Below are 23021 nucleotides of genomic sequence, written 5' to 3' on the forward strand. Positions count from 1 at the left end.
CCTTCCACAGTGTGACCCAGATTTTGAAGCAGTTGTATTCCTAGAGATACAGAATCCAGAAAACCAGCTCAGGCCTTCTGCTATAGCGGTGATTTCCCATCTCCCCTCAACACTGTATGTTCTCTGATTCTTTTTTCTGATGCCGTTAGGTAAGTTCCACAAGGGCAGAGGTCTTGCAAGTCTTAGACGTTCGCTAGATGCATAAGACATCCCCAACACCTAGAATTGTGTCTGGGCCAGAGGACATACTTAACACACATTTGTTGAATTAATTAATTAATACATCAGACTTTCCAGCTACGCACTTGGGGCTCCATCGACCTGCCTCAGAGTAGATCTACATGTGTCCATCAACACCAGTGTGTTCCTTGTTACAGAGGGAAGGGGTCTGGACTGAAGAAAGACTTGTTTGTGTTAGCTTTTGGTTTGAGCTGTTTTGACTTTTTCCTTTACTTTTTATCTCAAGGTTATAGCTACATGGTATGTCAATATACTGTGGGTCAGATCACTCTCTCCTGTTTGCATGTTTGGAAAATAAAGACTGTTGAAATACTCATGTTAAACAGTACAAAGAGGGCAAACAAAGAGAATATTTTTTGTTTTAATTTGCAGGGGCCTTTTTAGTGTTTGTAACTCTGGCAGGCTAACCCTGACACTGCCGGTGTGACTTGTAAGCCCGAATTTCTTAGTGATTAGAAGAGTTGTTGTCACTTAGTATAACAAAGAAAAGGGCCAGAGGCAGAAGTAGAGACTTCTCTCTGTGTGTTTTCCCGGCTGCACTTTCCATGGGCATCTTTCCACACTAATTTCCTTAAAGCAAAGAAATTTTCAGGAAGGGCAGCTACTGGGAAAGAAGAGAAAATGTCATTCTGCTCCTGGCCTGGGCTTCGTCTCAGGTAGCCACGTCTCTGTGTTCCCCGTGTCCCGCACCAGCAAGGCTCACAGGGCGCCTGCGCCCTCCGGGACCCCTCCCTCCCATTTGGAACTAACTTACTGGAAGGTGGGTCTGTATCCCCAGGGCAGGTAGTGGAGTCAAGGTCTTTGCAGACCCTACCTTCCCCCTCACCCAGGGGGATCCTGACATCTTGGCTTAGGGAAGAATGTAGAAGTTCCAGTGAACTCTTCAATCCAACTTTGCCACTATATTTTTAAAAAGTACCCAAAGAAATTGATGCTTTGATTCCAACACTCACCATTCGCCCTCTGCAAAAAAAAAGAAGAAAAGAAAAAAGAAATGTACCCTGGACCACCAAGGAGGTGGCATAATGTCAGTGATGCTGAGGGAGAGAAGCCGATTTAGACATTCTTTCCCTCTATAGACACATGCCTTCACATGTGAGCTCTAGAAATGGCAGCTCTGTGTGTGTTAGAGTCTTGGGATTTTTTTGAAAGTAGGTTTCAAAGCTACAGAAGGGGTAGCTTTTGCCAAGATAAAAGAAAATGGAGCTCTAAACAAGAGATGAAATTAATATGCTTATTTTCCCAGCAGATGGCTAGCTTCATTTGTTTACACATTAGAGGTAGCTCCTGTAGCAGAAAAAGCATGAACTTTGGCATCAGAAAGACCTGGGTTTGATACTGAGGATTCTATCTGACATAGACAAAAGGAATGAGACAATTGGAAAATTAACACTCTGCTACCCCAGTGCAGATTCAAGAACAATGGAAAAGGACACCTTTACAATGGCAAATATGGCAGTCCCCTCCTTAATCAAGTTGTCCGACTGTGTATCACCATTATCGGGACAGACTGACATCATTGCCTCCTGATATGATGCAGTGGAAGCACAGACCATCACCTGTGTCATGGGAATCTAATTGCAAAGAAAAGACAAAGTCCTTTGTAAAAGACACTTTACAAAGGACTAGCCTGGATGCCTCAAAATTGTCCATGTCATGAAAGATAATAAAAAGGTTACTGGGACAATTGGGGAAATTTAAATATGGAGTTTACGTTAGGTGATACTAGTATATCACTGTGAAGTATCTTGCGTGTGTGAATGCCATTATAGTCAAACAAGAGAATGTCCTATTGGTGAAACTAGGTAAGTTAGTGTTCCTTATGCTTTCTTTCAGCTTTTCTGTAGGTTTGAAAATTTCAAATTAAAAGGTGGGAGAACAAAAGGGAAAAAAAGATTTAGCTTTATTAACTGCACAAAATGAAAGGCCTAACTTTTACTCAGACATACAACCATGCTGGCTCAATAATCCTTGAGAATATTGATGAATGTAGGTCACAGTGTAAGGAATGTGAGGCAGGAGATGCTCTGTGCCCCTTTAGCACTGAGACAGAACCTGTCTTCCCAGAATAGTAATGATGGAACAGGAGTGTTAGGTTATCCTCTGAAGACATACCATTCATGCATTCACGACGATGGGTATCTTTTATATACTTTTTTGCCTTTCCAAATTTTCCAGTTTCTTAACTAGATTAAAAATCTTTCCAATCCTCATTCATAATGCATATTTCCCTCTGCTTTTTACTAGCCATTCAACTTCAACTTTGAGTGAACCCTCTCTTCTCAGATGGCTTGGGGTTTAAGGAGAGCAAAGTTCAATTTTTATCATCCCTAACTGGGAACTGTCAAATTGAAAGCCTTCCAATCTTCAAGATGTTTGGACCTAAATAGAGATTGGTGCATCAACTTGTACTTACCTAATTCAGATTTTATCTGCCTTTTGTATGTCTGACCCTCAAATGTGTTTTGAAATCATCTGGAATTTATCAGAATTTTCCCATGTTTTTGCAGAGCAAAACAACTTAAGTGTGTCACCGGCAAACTTGTGCGGCTAGCTGTCAGTTCGCTGTCCCAAGCCTTGCAGCTGTAAAGACATGCTCTTATTGGCAGACTTGACCTCGCCAGGCAGCCTCCCACAGGCTACTGTGGAGATCGTCTGTCTTTTGGAGAGGCTGCCCCTATCTCGCTTTATCATGCAGATGGAGCAGCCACAGATGGAACTGCGATCGTGACAGCGATCGTGATAGATTGGTGCTTTGGCCACCAAGGAGAGGGCAAGAAACTAAGAAAACAGGAAGAGAGAAACAGTGGGGGTGTCTGGGGAAGAGAGGTGGAGAAAAGATGGAGAGGAAAGGACAACAAGAGAAGAGTCAGAACATAGAGGAAAACATTCCTGAAGCCAAAAACAGCGTCTTGCGTCACTCACAGATCCAAAGCCTTGGTCTGGACAGAGTTGATTTCAGGACAGGGGAGCGTTGGAAGCCATTGGCCATTTGTGTACGTTTTCCAAACGATGTTTGTAGGGAGGACAAAAGAGAAATAAATAGAGAGGGAGGGCAAAAAAGCAGAATGAGAAAGAAGAAGTTAAGTATCCTGAAATGTTCTCAGATTATGCTTGTTTTTATAGTTGCTTTTAGTCCTCTTAAACAGGAAATGTACACTCATTTAGTTCCTTCTCTTGGCATTTTTGAGAAAAGGAAAGAGTCAAATTGTTCAGTGAGAAACTAAACACACTTTGATCCAATTATAGCCATGTAAAAGGCAAAAGGGAGGGAGGAATGGTGCGCATGCATTCACTCAAGTCCTCTACAGTTGTCACTATTATTCCCATTCTACAGATGACAAAACTGAGATTTTGTTAAATAACAAAGGTGACATAACTAATTAGTGTTGAATCCTGGTTTTGTGCCTAGGAATGCTTGACTCCGAAGTTTGTAATTTTTGTTTTTCTCTACTAGATCAGTATACAGGTATATTATGTCTTTTTAAACATATGTGTACATCTGAAAATTGAACCATGAAATATACCAAAGCATATAGGGCTGTACTCAAACCAAGGACATAATAGGAATGGAAATGATGCTGCATATGCACAAAGGAGACGTTACTAGAACTGCTGATTCTACTCCCAGTTATAAAAAAAAAAAGAAGTGAACAAAAAGATTCCTTGCTATTTCTTTTTTTAAAAATTAGAACAAAAGAGAGAACTAAAACCAAAGTTTCATTTCTGTGTATTGAGGTAAAAAATCCCAGAATTCCTATCTAGAGCATTGCTGTGGCTAGTTTTCCATTTTTCAGGGCTTCATGTGTGGGCTCTTGCCCTTAATGTGGAGGTGGACTGGGAGAATGTTCCTGAATGGCTCCTGGAAGGGCCTGGACTAAAACAAATGAAGAAGATGAGCAGCAGCCTGGGGCGGTAGAAAGAGACCAGGGCTGTGTGACCTTGAGTAAATCACAACCTCTCATAATCTTGGTGCTCTTCTCAGCAACATGTGGAGGTTAGACTAGACAAATTCTAAGACTCCTTCCATATCTAAGATTCCTTCTATATCTAAGATTCCATGACTTAAAATAAACCCCAAAGGAGCAAAAGTGCCTATGTGGCCAAAATGCCTGTCCCTAAGAAGCCTTTATCAGTAGGAATGTTATCTCCTTGAGGGCTGAAACGCCAGCTAGATCCTCCTCTATCTGGTGCAAGCAATGGGCACGTAACAAGCTCTGCACACTGCGTGTTGGCCAGTTGGATTCTTGTTGGAGAGATTTCATCTAGAGCTCCACTGAGGAGGCCTCACTTTGTCCCTTGTGGCACATAAGTAGGCAGCAACTGGGGGCCAACATCCACCAGCTGGATAATTAACAGCCCCTGAGTAACAAATTGGCGATCTCAGCCCAGATCTGGTGACCGTGTCATAAAATAATTGAAACTTGTCAGTAAACACAGCAGAGGCCAAGGAGGGCAAGGATTGAAGGAACATAAGACGGAATCTCTCTTCTTTCCCAGCTTCCTGAAAAGGGATGAAAAGCTGGTGGAAACTGGTAACACTTGTAGGCATGAAGTTTCTGGTGTAGACGAATGGAGAGAGGAGAATTCAGTGAGAGTCTGAACGTGGCAGAGAACTCCAAGGCCAGGCCCCGTCCACTGGACAGCAGGGACTAAGTAGGACGAGCCTCTCTAAACCAGTTTCTGATTGATCAGGAAACAAAGTCCTTATTCTATGTTTTCCAAGCAATGATTAAAATATCAGGAGCCTCAACTTTCTATACATTTTAACACATATAGGAAAGCAAGGTGAGCTAAGGGTGCTACCAACAATTGATTCACTCTCTCACTTCATCCAGGTCTTTGCTCAAAGGTCCTCTCATCATGGCCCTTCCCTTATCAGTCTCTCTCTCCATCCCTTTATTGAGCTTACTTAGTACTACCTGGCTTTATTCTTCATAGCTCTTGGCTTATTTGTTTACTATGTGTCTTCCCAACTACAGTGAAAGCTCCATGAAGGCAAGGACTTTGTTTTGTTCACTGCTACGGCCCAGAGCCAAAAACAATGCCTGGCCTGTAGCAGATGCTTAGGAAGTATTGATGAATGAATGAATGAATTCATGAGGTCACTGCCTATCACAATTGCTAGTTTATCGAGACCACTTTGCTGTGAAAGCTAGCTCTTCAGGCCTTCGCTTAGAAACATTTAATATCTTGGTACCTCAAATCTCTCCATCCTTTCTCCATGAAAATCCACACAGAAACACAAGGAAGATCTTCGAGGTTAGCTCACCGGCTGTGAGACTGCACCGTACATACATGTGCATTTACACATATATGAAGATACATATTCACATGTAGATACGTGGGAGAGACGCCCTGAAGTCACCCATCCTGGAGTTATTTCGGACTTCCTATACCAGCACGTGACATGCTGCCACATGATTCTGTGTTAAATTGAGGAAGACACAAGGTCACAGACTAACCTCATGAGAGTCCAGCAAGAACTTCCGCCCCTGGGAGAAAGCTCTGATGTGCTCCTTTTTAATCCACTGTGATGCCGACTTTTAAAGCAGTTCGTGTTCATGGTGATCTATTTCATGATTTTTATGTACAGTTTTTATGCATAGTCAAAAATTTTCTCTACTTCTTTATCTGACCACTTTCCATAGATAATGAGTATTTTCCCCTAATCTCTAGAAAAGAGAAATAACACAGATATTAAAAATTTTACCTGAGAGAATTTGTCTATGCAAACTTATACTCCTATTGTATTTCCATACAGATGACATTGTGATCTTTTCTGAGATAGGACAATGGATATAAACTAAGTTCGTCCTCATGACATAAGGAGTTGGGTGGCGTAGTATAAACATCACCTATGCTTAGCAGACAATGGTATCATTTTTGTATACAAAGGCCCACACTTTCCTTTCCCTTTTCAACAACACAGATATCCTGCCCTGGTTTTTATTTCTTTCCTTTTTTTTAAAGTGGAGAAAAGGGCGTTTCTTGGGACTTCCCCATTGCATTGTCCCAGTACATAAGTCCTTCTATTTCTTCCTTACAATCCACACAAAGCTAATTGACATAAAAGATAAAAGCTGGCCTATGCAAGGCTCCTTTATCTAATGGACAAGTTTCCTAAAAAGAATGTGGGGCAAAGAGAATGAAAGGTACATAGTGATAACCCAGCTGGAGAATCACAGAGTCGAAAAGGACCTTAGAGATCAGCCAGTCTATGCCTGTCATTTCGCAGAATAATTCCACAGTTAAAATACCAAGAAAAAGAGCCATCCAATTGCAACATTAACCTAAAATGTAAGAAGCCAGTTATGACTGTTGATCTTCTGCTATATCTGCGTTTAGCACTAGGTGTTGCTCTACTGCTATTTATAGACCAGCTTTCCTTTGATTTGCAACAGGAGCGGATTCCGCAAATGCTGAGTTTTTGAGATGATGCTCCTGTAGCACATTATATGTTACATTGAACTAGCATCGTTTAAATGGTGCAGGGATGGCATACTGAATCCACTGAAGCAGCCACTCCGGAAAGCAGGGATCAATACATGCCAGGGAAAGGCTACCCCCAAGTTAAATTTTTCAAATTGTCCTAATTCAAATATTTACTTAAACTCTGTTTTTATATTATGTGCAATACAAGGGGAATGACATTGTCAGCTGTGTGTTTCCTGGAACTGACCGTCTGCTACAAGGCCACAGATAAAGTTTGTTTATAGAAAAACAAAATATGAAAAAAAAAGTGTAGCACTGTTCTATTTGGGGTTTCATACTCCCACACATACCAAGTGGGAGAAAGGACAACTTTCTAGAACCTTTCTTTGCCCACGGCAGCAGAGGATGGAAATGCTTTCACCCCTCTGGTGACAGACAAGCCATTACTCAGTGCCGTTGTTCAAAGTTTGAGTGGCAATACCACAGGGAGAAACAGGTCATGCTTCAAGAAGTTTATGGTGTAGGAAGAGGGCAAATTTTCAATTCACCTTTAAGTTTTAAAGGGTATAAACTTCAGCTTTTAAGTGTGAATCTTCAACCTCACTACTTAGTTCTTTCCACTTGGATACATTTGGTGTAAGCTCTCAGCATGAATGTTCAAGTTCTGCTAGTCACATATGTCACACTACTACTGAGTTTAAAATCTTCTGGATACGTGTAACAAAACAATGTCTTGTATGTTGTTCCTAACCATGTTATTTTTTCAGTTTTGGTTATTTGCCAATAGCTATTTGTAACGCCAACAATCAGGTAATGATGCTAACAACAGTCTCAGGTTTTTCGCAGAAAGAAAAGTAGAAGACTGAAGCCCAGAGTGGAAGCATCACAGTCACATCACGGAGTGTAGAGTAAAGAGAGAGAAATAGTTCTGCAGAGTTAGCTGCTAGGATCCATAATCTAAACCCTTCAATCTAGTCCTAAAGAGGGGGTTTCTTACAATTTTTATAGTTTTGGCCTTGGGCTGAAAAAACTAAGTAATACTTGGCTGAAGTTTGACTTTCTTACAAAATGTCCTTTTCAGCTCTCTCCCCGGCATGAACACAGCTCTTCTTTTCTGAAGATTCTATTTCCTTTACATCCTTCAAGGATAAAACTATGCTTTGTGCTTTTTATGCCATATTCACTTAGGATATTTAAAAACAGAGTGAACTCTACTTTTTCTCCCAATTTTCTCTTCACAGCGGTTCTCCTTTCCCTGCCCGTACAGCCTCAATGATAAGATAAAGTTTTTTGCATTTCTTTTGTTATGCTCCATGTTGAAGATGGACAACTTTTCAAAAGTGATATGTCAAACTCCTGATCCGTGTTCTTGTAAACTTGGAGTAAGAAGTGTTTGTGTGTCAAGAGAATTGTCTGTTTCCTATAAAGGGGAATTGGAGAAGAATTTTTGAAGGAATCCATTTTGGAAATCAATGTTTAGTGAACGGCAGGAAGGAGAAGCACAAAGTGGTGGGCACTGAGGAAGTTTCTGCCATCTTTAGCCAGACTCACTTCTATATAGACCCTTTATAGGTAAGTCTATGGGTGTATGTATAAGGGGTAAGAAATAGTAAGACCTATGAAAATAGACTTACCATTTATATGCACACAGACATGCATACACAAATCACGAATCATTTTTCCTAATGCTAAATTGATCAAAGTTTTTAAAAAATACTGCTGAATGGGCTCTTCTAATGTCATTTACTAACCTCTTCCATCCCTGTCTATCCTCCAAGCAGGTTTCATTTGCATAATTCCAAAGAGGTGAATATGGGTCCTGCTCATGCTTAAAAATTGTTTCCAGCCTAGCTTAACAACCTCTATTTTTCAAGTTTATTCCAAGACTGAGACAAAAATCTCTCTACCAAAACCAAAATAAAAGCCAAATTCCTACCCTTTTACCTCATTTCATGTTTTATTATTCTTTGTTTCCTAATAATACATTTTGTAAATATTGAGATGGGCACATGTTCTGTGTACCAGAGGCAAGGCTATGCACGGTTAATGCAAATCACAGTCCCCAGAAGATGTCCATTTCCGGCCACATGCAATTTATATTTTTTCTCCTTTCTTTGACACAGGGGAAAAAGAAACCTAGAAAACGTTATAGAATCTGATGATACACATTTTTGGGTCAACGATAAACCATCGGCTTTTAATGCTCACAGCAGAGTCAGAGCTGGCCTGAACTGAAGCCTGGGAGTGTGCTTCCTGATGCCCAGATGTGATAACCACAAACTGGAAAACGTAGTGATGAGGGCAGACCCTATTATTACAAGGTGCTACTAAAAAGCTTGTTAAAGTCTAACATTATTCAAGTTAGAAATTAGAAAGTTTGCTGATGACCAGCTAAGCCCACATGCACTGTGAAGAATTCATTTTGTGTGTTTATAATAATAATAATAGCAATAAAAATTTCCCCCAAATCTGCTTACGTTTTTCTTGTTAATTATGGGTTGGAGAAGACAGCAATTATAAGAAAGACATCTTGAAGAACACATACACTTTTGTCGAATGGAGGAAGTGTTTGCAATATAGATTTAATTATGTTTTAAAAAATGTAATTATTTCAGTTAGGCAAACCTTGTGCTCTATTTCCTTAGAGGAGAGATTTTCAACATTTTTGGGAGTGCATTTTGAGTGAGCAAAAGTCTTCCTTTTGAACACCCACATTAGAGGAACTTCGAAATGGGCCATCAGTAGGTTCTCTCCAATCTAAATGTGGTGTTGGCAAACAGAGGACACTCCTATAGCACAGAGGAAGCAATTCCTTTTATCGGCATTTCCTCGTCATGAATGATAAGGGGATATGCTCTTTGAAATCCATCAGTTTTCTCTTCAGATTTTTTTCAAAATAGTTCAAAACACATGAAAACTCTGACTCCCTAAGCTACACTATTTTTCCCCTGAATTTACCCCTGCCTGCAGAATCAGGACAGAGTCCTACAATTCTGCAGGAGCTGTCTCCTGTCTCCCTCTGGGAGTCTGCTCCTCCTGCAGCTCAGGCTCCCACACTCGTTTCCTCCAGCTGCCTCTAGGCGGCCCTGAGCCCTGCGCCTCCATCCAGCTGCTGAGGTGATGCCCCCGCTGCTGCGTGTCCTTGGCAGCGGTCGCAGTATGGTCTAGCTCATATCTTTGGACCAAGCCACGGCCTTGACTCTCCTTCCTTGGCAGGAGGGTTCTTCCCCAGGGGACTCCTCAGCCTCATACAAATACAGCTGGCCCTGGAACCTCCCTAGGCTTGTCTGAATTTGTAACAGTTTAGGCTGGCCTGTGGCCCTCAGTTATGTAAAGATTGGAGCTATCACTATCAGTCACCGACTACTTTGTGCTTAGCACTATTAGACTCTATAGAAAGATAGGAAGAAAGGGAGGGAGGAGAAAGAAAGAAAAAGAGAGAGAGGAGGAAAAGAAGGAGAGAGGAAGGGAGGGAGGGAGGAGAAAGGAGGGAAGGAAGAAGGAAGGAACGAAGGAACGAAGGAAAAGAAAGAAGGAAAGAAAGAAAGAAAGAAGGAAAGAAGGAAGGAAAGAGAGAAAGAGAGAGAAAGAAAGAAAGAGAGAGAAAGAAAGAAAGGAATGGAGGAAGGAAGAAAGAAAGAAAAAGAAATTTAAAAGAATTAAAGAAAAGGTCTGGAAATGAAAATCCTAAGAGGTACATGTTTGCTGCCTGTAAGAAGTTTTTATCTACTTGGTTATAATTATTCATAGCTAAATACAATGCAAATTTCATAATGAGATGACTAAATCAGAGAGCACATCTAGATGCCAGCTTAAAGACTTTTGGCAAACAGTGCATCAATGTCAATCAAGCCATCCAGCAAGCTCCTTTCACAGGAGATGTCATTGCAAAAAACACCTCTGCCCAGGACCAAATCCAAGTTCATGGGTTTAGCAAATGAAAGTAGAAAACCTCTGTCAATCAATCTCAAATTCAGCTGTGGCCTGGACTTCAGAAACAAGCTTAGCTCTAAGAATTTTCGAAAGTCCTCATGCAACATTTTTTCACAAATGCTTTCATGGGGGAGGAAGTCACAAGTTAGGGAAATTGCATAATGTATCTGCTCTTTAGCTGATCTAAGTATTGGGTCCAGAAAATTGTGCGAACTTCAAGGACACCGGCAGCCATAGCATTGCTCCACTGGCGCTGGAGAATGTCTCCAAAATTTTCTAGGATAAGGAATACTGCCCTGCACTCAATGCAATTGGGCCAATAAGGGCACAAATACACAAGTAATAAAGGTTGTAATCTAATCAGAGAATAGGGAGATATTCCTTACCTTGTTCCAGGTGCGACATTTTTATTAATGCTGCCTAACATCACAGTAGCTTTAGCTGGGCCAGGGAGGCCATGCTCTTAGAGCTTATTGAGCTTGAGGTCAACTAAAGCTCTCAGGACTTTTATTGTATCCGCTCTTGTTAAACCCATCCCATGTTATCTCACATCCCATAGATGTAGAGTTGGCTTATCAACTGTACACGTATCACTGCTTAACTTCTTGGTAACTTTAACCCTCTCCCCTATTCTACTGAAATCACTGTGAATCTTGATTCTATCGATTTTCCCTCAGTTTTCACCTGCAAATTTAATAAACACAAATTCATTATTTCCATCTAAGTTATTAGATGAAGCTGCATGGAGTCCTGTGGCAATTCACTGAAGGCATTGTTCCAGTAGATAATCACACATCATAATAAACACTTTTTGAATATGGTTATTCAATCAATTTTGGTTCCACATAATCAAATGATCAGAAACACTGTGTATACGTATTCTGATTTACCAGCCCAGTAGCTCTGTCCAAATATTACGTCAGGCTTGTTTATGATAACTAATCACTAGGAAACTCTTGCCTGCTCATTGTGATTCTTCTTCACCTGAGAAAAATACTAACATTTTATAACATGTTTATAAAAGTAATAAGTGGCTCTTTGTAAACAGATTTTTAAAATAAATGCATAAAGAAGAAAACAAAAGTCACGTAAAATCTCACCACTGACCCCTGTAAACAGTTTGGTTACTTTCCTCTCAGCTTGCTTCCTCCCTGCACCCCCCTCCTCTCCTCTCCATGCACACACCTTACTCAGTCCCCTCAGCTGTTTGCCCTGTGCCATCTCTTCTCTTCCCCGGCTCAAACAATTGGACGGCAGTCACCTGGCACTTTGAGGGGATATGGGTACAACAAAGCCAGAGAAAAAAAAGGGGGAGAGAATTTTGACCTTTAAGGTCAAAAGCTGCAAGACTAACTGTAGAATGGAAATGTCTGCATGCATACTCAGAGAGTGATTATTCTTGAAACAGGTCAGAGGAAGTCAAGGAAGGCTGAGGTATAGACTTGGAGTTATCACAGCCAGGAGAAGCCCAAGATCAAGAGAATACAGCCTCAGCCAGCCACCTGCACCAGGGAGCCACATGGGTGCCAAGGTCACTGCCCAGGTGTCGTCGTTGATGTCCAGTGGAGCCACCAGTCAACATGGCCGGTCGATGGTCCTGTGAGTTATACCCTTTTGTGGCCAAGGCTTTGCTCTACTTGCCATAGCCTCTCTTCAAAGGCCCCAAATAATATCAGAGGAACAGATAACTTAACTGTCATTAGCTCAAAACCCTATCCGGGTGGAATGAATTTGAGGCCCAAGTAAAACCATCGCCATCTGCCCTCCAGCATACACTCTCCAACATACATGTATATATAGGAAAGTCTCTGTGTTCCTGTCAACTCAAGGCTCTGCCAATGCGGCTGCTTGGTCTCTGCCAAAGTGAGATGTTGCCTCAACCCCCACAGCTGGAAATGTTGAAGCCCTTCTCGTCCACCCTGCCAATGCTCCACCCTCGAAGATCAACCTCTCCCACTTCTCTGAATCTTGATGTCCTCATCCCTCCTGGGGCCTGGCAGCTCAACATCTGCTCAAACGGTGTCCTTAGAGTGCTCATTTGGTTCCACACAGCTTTTCCTCCCCAGGAGCACACAAATTTTGGTATCTTACTGTGCTTTATTTTTATATCTTTATACTCCCAGTGAGGTTAAATACTTTTTTCATTTATTTATTTGCCACTTAAATTTTTCTTTTGAAAACTGTTCGTATAGCTAATTTTTGTTTGTTTTCTTTTATGTGCCCCCAAATTACAAGCAAACCCTTTTCTCAACTAGTTGGGAAATAATCTCCTTGGAGGTCACATGTCTTGAAGTCACTGAGGAGTCTTACTAATTTCCACATGGAATAAAAAGTACAGAGGTCTAACTTATGTCCTCCTCTTGACTGCCTGTGGAATTCCCACTTTAGTAACTTTTCACCAAAATTATGAAATCCTAACAAATAATGGGGCTCAGTCCACACAGTCACGGTCAAAGACTCACAGTCCAACAGCCACAAATAATAATTTAGAAGATTTCTGATATTTATATATCACAAAGACCATACAAGGGGACCCAATTCATACCCCCAGCAACACACGGCTCAAGCTCCTTTGTGCAGCCACATCAGATCCTCTTGGCCCCACTCTCTAACACTTTCCCTCTACCCTATTCCCCACACAGATTTTCTTCCTCTCTCTTCCCCACTCTTCCCTAGGTCTTTATCACGTAGATTAGCTTGGCCTCTCTGCTTGGGTCCTCTCCTCCTTTATATTTACTTCTCCGGCCCAATCCCTTCCTACCCATTCTCCTGATTACAGATCACAAAACACAAGGGTAAGGAAGTAGACTAGGCACATTCACACCTGGATCAATTTTGTTCTTGTAACATTTGACAAAACCCACTACAGCCTTCTAGCACCTGCTGGCCTCTGGTACCATCAGGAACCACAGTTTGCACCTGCATGGAAATAACTCCACACCAGAGAACTCTTAACACTTCAAGCCAATTAACTCCAAGCTTGCCACCTGCCCCTCTTATCTTTGGCAGCTCCCCAACTGCAAATGCACGAGTCCTTCCTCCTCTCATGTACTGTGTTTTGTCCCCTTTTCCTTATCAGCTTCTGACACTAACCTACCTCTGGAGCCTTCTTACTATGTTCTGCTGCCCCCTGAACAAAATTCTCACCCTGAAACGCTCACAGAACAATACCACGTGTCTTGCATTCCTGTAATCCTACTCCATCCAGTGCAACCTGCTGGAAGGAGGCCACTGTGGGATTTGGGGAACAATCTTCAGATCATCCAAGCTTACCCCTCTTTTTGCCAACAACTCTTTGAAATGATTTCATCTTCAGTTCAGAAATGTTTGTGGCCCTCCTGTTTACAAGTATGGATTGCATGCAAAAGTTACAAGGTTAAAAAAAAAAAGGCAGCACTTAATAAATATTTGTTTAATTAATGGAAATATTATTTGTATGGGCCGGTTGCAGATATTCTAAGAATGTTAAGAATAACATTGTGGGTTTAGTTGGGACCCAGATCTATAATACCAAGCTCAATCAGTGTGCCAAGGCAGGGCCCAGAGCATGGGGAATGTGGGATGGAGAGTTCTGGTGGGTGAAGAGGAAAATCCCTCTACCTCCACAACAGGGGAGGCTCTGACAACAGGCCCCTTAGGCCATATGATATATGGCTTCATATGTCAGACTACACCCAACAGAGGGATTAAAAACCTTGAGCAAGCTCCCTCAAGTAGCCCGAGCTTCTACCTTGGAACCCCAGGAGGATTTTTCCCGCTGTCTGCTCATCTATTGGTAAGCCCAGGAAGCTGTCTCAGTTCTTCTTTCTTCCTGAGGGTGCCTTAACACCCACCACACAAAGTGAGCTACTTGTCCCTCCCTATCTCTTTCTTTCTGTGCTGGGGGGTAAATAGGTAGGGGGAGGGTCTTGCGTCTCCGCTTTTAGTTCTTTTTTTTTTTTTTTGTGAGGAAGATCAGCCCTGAGCTAACATCCATGCTAATCCTCCTCTTTTTGCGGAGGAAGACCGGCTCTGAGCTAATATCTATTGCCAATCCTCCTCCTTTTTTTTTCCCCCCAAAGCCCCAGTAGATAGTTGTATGTCATAGTTGCACAGCCTTCTAGTTGCTGTATGTGGGATGTGGCCTCAGCATGGCCGGAGAAGCGGTGCGTCGGTGCGCGCCCGGGATCCGAACCTCCGCCGCCAGTAGCAGAGCACGCACACTTAACCGCTAAGCCATGGGGCTGGCCCCCGCTTTTAGTTCTTAAAAGCACTTTGGGGAGAAACTGGCTGTGAAAGAGAAAGCAATAGATAAACTTCGATAGGATTTTAAAATTGAGCTCCAACACAGCCACACATTCTCCCATTCCCCACGACCTGTCTCTTCTGGCCTGCTACACCTTGTTTCAAACTTGACATCCCCGGCTGTACATCACCGGAGTTCTGCCTCTCCCCTTAGCCCCTTTAACTGGGCTCTCTGATTTGACTGTCAGTCTTGTGCTTTTGCTTCTGCTCCAATGCTACCTCAAAGATCAAACTGGTCTTCCAAGCTCTGCAGCACTGGGAACAGTCCCACCCAAGCCCCCGGCTAGTCTGGTTCCCTGGACCCCATTGTAAGCTCCTGCTTAACCAGGAAGGTGCTGGAACAACACCAAGTGGTCTGGAGACAGCACAGGAATGCTCCTAGGTTCACACTGTTGTTTCCCAAAAACTAACTGCCCTTTTAACCTTATTTGAAAATCGCTGCTCCTTTGAGGTTCCTGCTACCTGACCACACTGTAATCTAGCCCCTTCTCATTTTCAGTTCTTGACCTCCGGGTTAGTATCCCACTTTGAGCATGGGCTTTAGAACATGACTGACAGTCTCATAATGCCAACTATCCCCATTGTCTTCAGTGCCTTCAGGATCCATGTGGATGACCCATCAAATACTCCAGCCTCAGATTTCTGTGACCTCTTCAGCTCTAACCTACCTAAAGTCCCACTTGACTCTAACCACCCACTCTCATAACCCAGGTTTATCTGTGGCTAGCTGGACTGTACCAGGTGCAAATCTGAAACAGTGTGAAGCGACATAAAGAAAAGAGTGACAATCACAGTGGGTTAATGAAGCCAGAGGTCATAGTCTGAGAAACAGCAAAACCTCATCTAGGGCGTTAAGTGTAAGGGGAAGAACACAGACAGCAATTAAATTAAGAAATGAGGAATGATCATATTTTGTAGATCCAGGGTGATGAGCTCCAGGACGTTGGAATAGATACATTTACACACACACAATTGTGAATGCAACTTCAGGGAGTTTATGGACCCAGATTAAATTGTGGCTGAACATATTAGTACATATTATCTAGAGTCACGTTTTCTTTCTTGCTGAACACTTGGACATCAGTTTTGGCTTTCCAGTCTTCTGGTGATTTTTATCTTCTTCTTGACTCCTCAAATATTACCAAGCACAGAATCTGCAGTTGCGTCTACAATGTTTTTAGTGTTCTGGAATGTCAAACGTCTGGATTTAGAAACCGAAACTTAGAGAAGCTAAGAGTTCTCTTCCTATCTGATTCTTCACTTATCTTAGCCTTAACTCGTATAGCTAGTCTCAATTTTTTAGCCTGAAGATTATTCCCTTTGATAAAGACAACGCTTAAGTAGAAATCAGATTCTTCTGCTTTCTCTTCGCCCTATCTGACTCAGCAATGCTTCCATCTCTTCTTCCTCCTATTTCTTGCTCTAGCTATGAAATCGTCTTTTAAATTTGACCTTAGTATTTGTCATGAGTCTCCCCTTATTCAGAGCTTGAGGCTTTCCAATAAAATTCTTACTCTTTAGAATTTTGGGTCCCACTTTCCATCTTTTCTATCTGTATTTCAGAGGGCCAGGAAACACCAAGAACATTCCTTGAAGACTGTCTTGTTATGTAATCATGTCAAATGTTCTCTAAATGTTTCTTGAAATCTGCTTTTCTAATGTTTAGAGTTTGTGTGTGAGTAGGCTCAGAGTTCCCATTTTTGGCTGTTGTAAATGCTAAGAAAAAAATAGACACTTTCTGATCTCAAATCAACAACCTAACTTTACAACTTAAGAAACTAGAAAAAGAAGAACAAACTAAACACAAAGCTAGCAGAAGGGATGAAATAAAAAAGATAAGAGTAGAGATAAGTGAAATATAGAATAGAAAAACAGTAGAGAAAATCAACTAAACCAAAAGTTGGCTCTTCAAAAAGATCAACAAAAGTGACAAACCTTTAGCTAGATGGACTAAGAAAAAAAGGAGAGAAGACTCAAATTACTAAAATCAGAGATGAAAGTGAGGACATTACTATGATTGTACAGAAATGAAAGGAATTATAAAAGAGTACTACAAACAGTTGTATGCCAAAAAATTGGATAACCTAGATGAAATAGACAAATTCCTAGAAACACAAAACCTACCAAGACTAAATCACAAAGAAACAGAAAATATGAATAGACCTATAACTAACAAGGAGATTGAATCAGTGATCAAAAATCTCCCAACAAAGAAAAGTCCTGAAACTGATGGCTTCACTGGTGAATTCTACCAAACATTTAAAGAAGAACTAATGCCAATCCTTCTCAAGCTTTTCCAAAAAATTGAAGAGGAGGGAGCCTTTCCTAACTCATTATACGAGGCCAGCATTACCTCAATACCAAAGCCAGACAAAGACAACAAGAGAACTACAGACCAATATCTATTATGAACATTGATATAAAAAATTCTCAACAAAATACTAGCAAACAGAATTCAGCAGCATGGGCCAGCCCCATGGCTTGGCGGTTGGGTGCGCACGCTCCGCTGCTGGCGGCCCGGGTTCGGATCCCGGGCGGGTACCGACGCACCGCTTGTCTGGCCATGCTGGGGCTGAGTCCCACATGCAGCAGCTGGAGGGATGTGCAACTATGACATACAACTATCTACTGGGGCTTTGGGGAGAAAAAAAAAAAAGAATTCAGCAGCATATTAAAAGGATTATGACTAAGTGGGGTTTCAAGTGGGACTAAGGTATATGAATGGCCAATAAGCACATAAAAAGATGCTCAACATCACTAATCGTTAGGGAAATGCAAATAAAAACTACAATGAGATACCACCTCACACTCATTAGAATGGCTACTATCAAAAAAATAGAAAATAACAAGTGTTGGCAAAGATGTGGAGAAACTAGGACACTTGTGTGCTGTTGGTAGAAATGTAAAATAATATAGCCGCTGCGGAAAACAGTATGGTAATTCCTCAAAAAATTAAAAATAGAATTACCATATGATCCAGCAATTCCACTTGAGTATCTCCTCAGAAGAATTGAAAGCAAGGTCTCAAGGAGATATTTGTACACTCATGTTCATAGCAGCATTATTCACAATAGCTAAAATGTGGAAGCAGCCCAAGTGTCCATTGACTGATGAATAGATAAACAAAATGGGATTAAGCATATACAATGGAATATTATTCAATCTTAAAAAGGAAGGAAATTCTGCAATATGCTATAATATGGATGAACCTTTAGGACATTATGCTAAGTGAAATAAGCCAGACATAAAAAGAGAAATACCGTATGATTCCACTTATATGAGGTACTGAGAATAGACAAAATCATAAGGTGAAAAAGTATAATGGTGGTTGCTAGGGGCTGAGGGGAGGAGAGAAGGGGAATTATTGTTTAACAGGTATAGAGAATGGTGGTGATGTTTGCACAACAATGTGAATATATTTAATACCACTGAACTGTACACATAAAAATAGTTAAGATGGTAAATTTTATGTTATTTCACCACAAGAAAAATAATAGATACTTTCTGCCAAAATTTTCCTCATTTCTACTTTACCAACCAGTTCTTCTCATGGGTCAGAACTAAACCTGAATAGCAGATCTTTTCACTGCAAATAAATTTTCACAGGTGACCAAACTGTGGCCCACAGCAAGACAGAAGGGTGACATACTTCTAACAGAATGAGGATCGCTGGGGACGTCGCCATTCTGTCTTGTGGGCCACAGTGCGGTCATCTGTGAAGGAAAACATTATCCAGTGTCTCTACCTAGCCAGATAATTTATAATTTATTCCTAAAACAATTGTCACTTATTTATCTTTCTCTCCTTTTACCCTCATACCCTCCCTTTGGCTCCTGTACTCCCTACAAGTGTATCGTTTCTTCATTTAGAGAGTTCAAGATTTAGTCCTTCTATGCTCTTCATTTTTTTTTAAATTTTTTTTTTAAATTTATTTTTCCCCCAAAGCCCCAGTAGATAGTTGTATGTCATAGCTGCACATCCTTCTAGTTGCTGTATGTGGGACGCGGCCTCAGCATGGCCGGAGAAGCAGTGCGTTGGTGCGCGCCCGGGATCCAAACCCGGGCCACCAGCAGCGGAGTGCACGCACTTAACCGCTAAGCCCCGGGGCCGGCCCTATTCTCTTCATTTCTTTGAACAGATTTTAATTCATTCATTGTTGCCTTCAGTATTTATATGCAAAATTTTGGTGATACATATGTAATTTGTGCAAAACTTACATTGCTTACTATCCGTATGCTGTAACTGGTGCACAGCTAGCTGAATTGCATGAAAACAAAACCCAAAGGGAAAAAAATGAAAGGAAATAAGTTCGTATATTGAACTATTGAAACTAAATTGGGTTTCTACATTCATTACAAAAGTCAATCTCTCTTAAGTGCTAGCCTATCAGATTTTTTTAACTTCTGGATTTGTAAACAAAGTCATGAGAAAAGATTCTTTGGTTTGTGTATATTATGTATTAATCAACCTGTTTTCATAGGGTGCAAGCCTATAGAAACTATTTTATAGTGGCCAACCGAAAGATAATATGTAATGTAATATGTAATGTAAGATACACTCTGATCAGAATCTATTTCTGTTTATTACCTGTAAATTAGAATTTCTAAGAGCAAATATGATACTGTACAACTCAAAGGAAGTAACTGGTCTTACAATTCCCTGCAGAGTAGGGAGAAACTATTAAATTTTTATTTATTTTTATTCTTAAAAATAAGAAGGAAATTAAGTTTTAATAAAATATTTTGGTAGATGCAGGCATCCTCCCTCACGTTTTTCTTGAAGTAAAAATAATTAAAATAATATGAGGAAAACAATGTGGCAACCAGACATCAGGAAATAGTTGCGGAAGATAAGTTAAGTCACATTGTGGAAGAATTTAAGAAACAAGTGTTAGAACACGTTATACAGTGTGGGAGGCTTGCTATACATTTGGAAGAAAGAATGAATGTCTCTAATATGTCTGGGCTTATGCTGGATTCTTCTTTAATTAAATGCTAGACGTAATTTTTGTGTTTCGTTTAAGCAGTGGCAATTAGCAGAGGTCATGCTGGCCCATTGGAACATTTTGGAAAAGGGGGGTGTATTTTTGATCAACACAGTGGTTGGGGGCTCTTATTGGCATTTAGAGAGTGGAGGCCAGGGATGCTAGAAGACTGTTATGTGTGTAATTGTCTTGTAAATTACAAGTCCCTCGTCCCACACAACTGCCAAAGCTCTTACTGGACATTCATGTAAGTGAAAAACCTGCTGATTAGCTGAGCCTGGAACCTAACTCTGATTTACGTATAAATTCAAAATATTGCTTGCATCCTTTTCATATACACTGCATTTTTGGAGAATGTAACTAGTGCACAAATTGAGAGAAAACTGTACTTTACTTGTTTGGAACTTTGCTAAGAGTTGTTTGCCAACAACTCTCGTTCGTGCAACAATCATGAACCGATGGTTTGTAACTCACTTGGCAGCAAAACCTGACCTCAACTGACTTGAGACTATTTGGAAAATCATGTCACTGAAAGCAACACCTTTATCAGTCTACAGTTCTAACGATCACATCCAAATGTCAACATTGAGAAATGGTGTTGACACTCACTACTCACAGTGTCCAGCTTTGAGTGGACCTGCAGCATTAGAGTCACTTTTGAGCTTGCTAGAAATGCCCCACCCAGACCTGTGAAATCAGAATCCCCAGTTTAACAAGAGCCACAGGTGACTTGTATTTGCACTGAAATTTGAGAAGCAATGGTGTGGACGATAATTACATGAATATTTGCCTTAAAGAAAAACCCGTATTCGTTATAGGTAGTACAAACATCTGACCCATATGATGTCTTCTAGTATGATTGTTTGAGAATTTTACATATTGAGAGAGACTCTATTTCATTATAATTTGCTTTCTCTTATTTCTCCTCTTTTGTCAATACATTATATGTACTTTTTTGAAATTATGAATTAATCCCATTTCAAGATAATAAAACGGATGTTACAATAAAAAGGCTGTGTTGCCCTGATAGGGTTAAGAGCTACTGAATAAAGGAAAGATATACTAAAGGAGAAAAACATATTCCCAGCCTCTATGAGTTCCATAACAAAAACAATGTTTTATGGGAAAATTGTGCCAGTGTAATCACTGGTGGAAGAGTTGCTTTGACTGGAATAAAATTTGCATTCCTGGATAAAGATGCAGAGATAGCTTCAAAAATGAATGTATTCACTGCATCATTCAGAGGCAAGAAGCTCTGGCAGCAAAGATGAAGCTAGAAGCGTATAAATTGCTACGAGATGTCATTGACAGAGATAATGGTATAAAAGCCAGACTTGAAACAATAATAAACTATTTGCTGTTCTTGGTAGAGATGATGCGTGATGATGAAAACATTTTGTATCACAGACAAGGTAGCCCATTTTATCATGGCTGAGTACGTTTCAGCATTGTCAAATTTAACTGAACTACACATTCCTATTTTCTAAAAACACTGGTGTTCCACATTCTGTCTTTTCTATGATAACGAGTACGTATCAAGTCTATGATAGTAAAGCAGGATTTTAAAATAATTAACTGTCCCTTCAAAATAAAAGTGTTACTTTAATAACAAGTGGGAGAGTTTCTGCTTTTGAAGGAAACTTGGGCTAAGGGGAGAGGGTTCTGAAAGCAGACCTTTGGAAGTGCTTCCTGCTTAACTGATCGACTTCGGAACGCATGTGTCACTTCCAAGAATTCTCATATCTGCCCACTTTAAAAAGCTCAGAAATAGACATTTTTAATTCATTTTAAAAATCTTCGTCAAAATGACTCAAACTGGTTTTGAATCTTCTTAAATACAGTTGTCAAAAATATAGAAATGCAACACCTCTGATTAGTTGACAAAAAATAATGTTCTTTAAGATATTGAATGAATTGGTGGGGGTCAGAAAAGGTTTTTAAAGTGTTCCTCTTTGTCTGTGGGGTCTACTTGATTCTGTCTTAATTCAGGTCCATGATGCCCTATCTGCAATTCTAAAATCCAAAAAGCCCTGAAAACCAAAAGTTTTGTTCATAACTCAGGGCAGCAAAACCTGACCTGCATTGATTTGAGGCTATTTACAGTGTTTATTTTTCCATGCAGTGTGCCTATTCACATCTTTTTTGCAGAAATATGAGGGTATTTAATTATGGAGTGCTGCCCCAGGCCTCGCTGGGGGTGTTACATAATATATGCTAGAGGAATTTTCCAAAATTCATAAAATTCCAAATATCCTAAATTCAAAACTGGTCCTGAGGATTTTGGAACTTGTGGACGTATGTAGATTCCCAGCAGTGAATATGAGATGAGTAAAGAATTGCAAAGTATTCTTGATGATAAACAAGGATCTTTTTCAGTGTATTTTAATGTTAAGGATCTATAATTCTGAAATTTGTTCCTCAGTTTTTGTTGTTATAGGGATAGTGGAGTTACATCTTTGGGCAGAGGGTCTGTAATTCAAAGTTAGCATGGAAGTCAAATAGATTGTCCCACTATAGAAATTAATATGTATATATATAATTTTTTTTTTTCTTTTTTCTACTTTGTCCTTACAGGAGAGTTCTAACTCCTAGGAACACTCTGGGCTCAACTGAAGCTGAGAGAGATCTGTGAGATGCCTTTGCTGTATCTGGGGTGAGAAGGTAGGGATGTCTTGACTGGCTTTACAAACTAGCCTAAGGCATGAGTTTGAAAGTACATCTATAATGCCACAGTCTGTACATGAGTGAAAACTTGTACCAGCAACAATTTAGTGTGAGTGTCTATAGGATTACACTTCTACTGAAAAATGAAAAATGAAGCAGGGAGATGAAAATGTTTTCCAAACCCCTTAGCTGTTACCAAGTGTTAGCCAAGAGAACACTTCCGTAATTCTCTGGAGGTTCTAAAAGATTAGAAGGCACATGGGCAGGGATCTAAATGGTTCTCACCCTGGAAGTTTTGCATTCTACTATTATTAAAGAAAGCTTTTATAACAAGCCCTTCTATTTCTTTTCTTCTATTCTAAGTAAGAACATTTGCTAGTATAACAAACATAACTTCTAAATCTAAACTGAACGAGCAAAGTATAAAACCAAACAAATGTTTGTAGAAACATTTCACTTGGAAAATGCAAAGAACGCTAAT

The 23021-nt window shown here is 40.5% G+C and overlaps 1 protein-coding gene across 1 annotated transcript in view; it reads left to right on the forward strand.

Moving 5' to 3' along the window:
* Nucleotides 1-14174: 14174 nt before the first annotated feature.
* PLD1 (phospholipase D1) overlaps nucleotides 14175-23021 on the forward strand; it is a 219636-nt gene continuing 210789 nt past the window's right edge. Inside the window, exons 1-2 of the mRNA XM_087440028.1 lie at nucleotides 14175-14383; nucleotides 22451-22537. The gene's annotated coding sequence lies outside the window, so the exon portion shown is untranslated. The remainder of the gene's footprint in view (nucleotides 14384-22450; nucleotides 22538-23021) is intronic.

Source organism: Ceratotherium simum, chromosome 15, assembly GCF_057802395.1.
Source record: "Ceratotherium simum simum isolate JZ-2026a chromosome 15, ASM5780239v1, whole genome shotgun sequence".
Classification (NCBI taxonomy): Eukaryota; Metazoa; Chordata; class Mammalia; order Perissodactyla; family Rhinocerotidae; genus Ceratotherium; species Ceratotherium simum.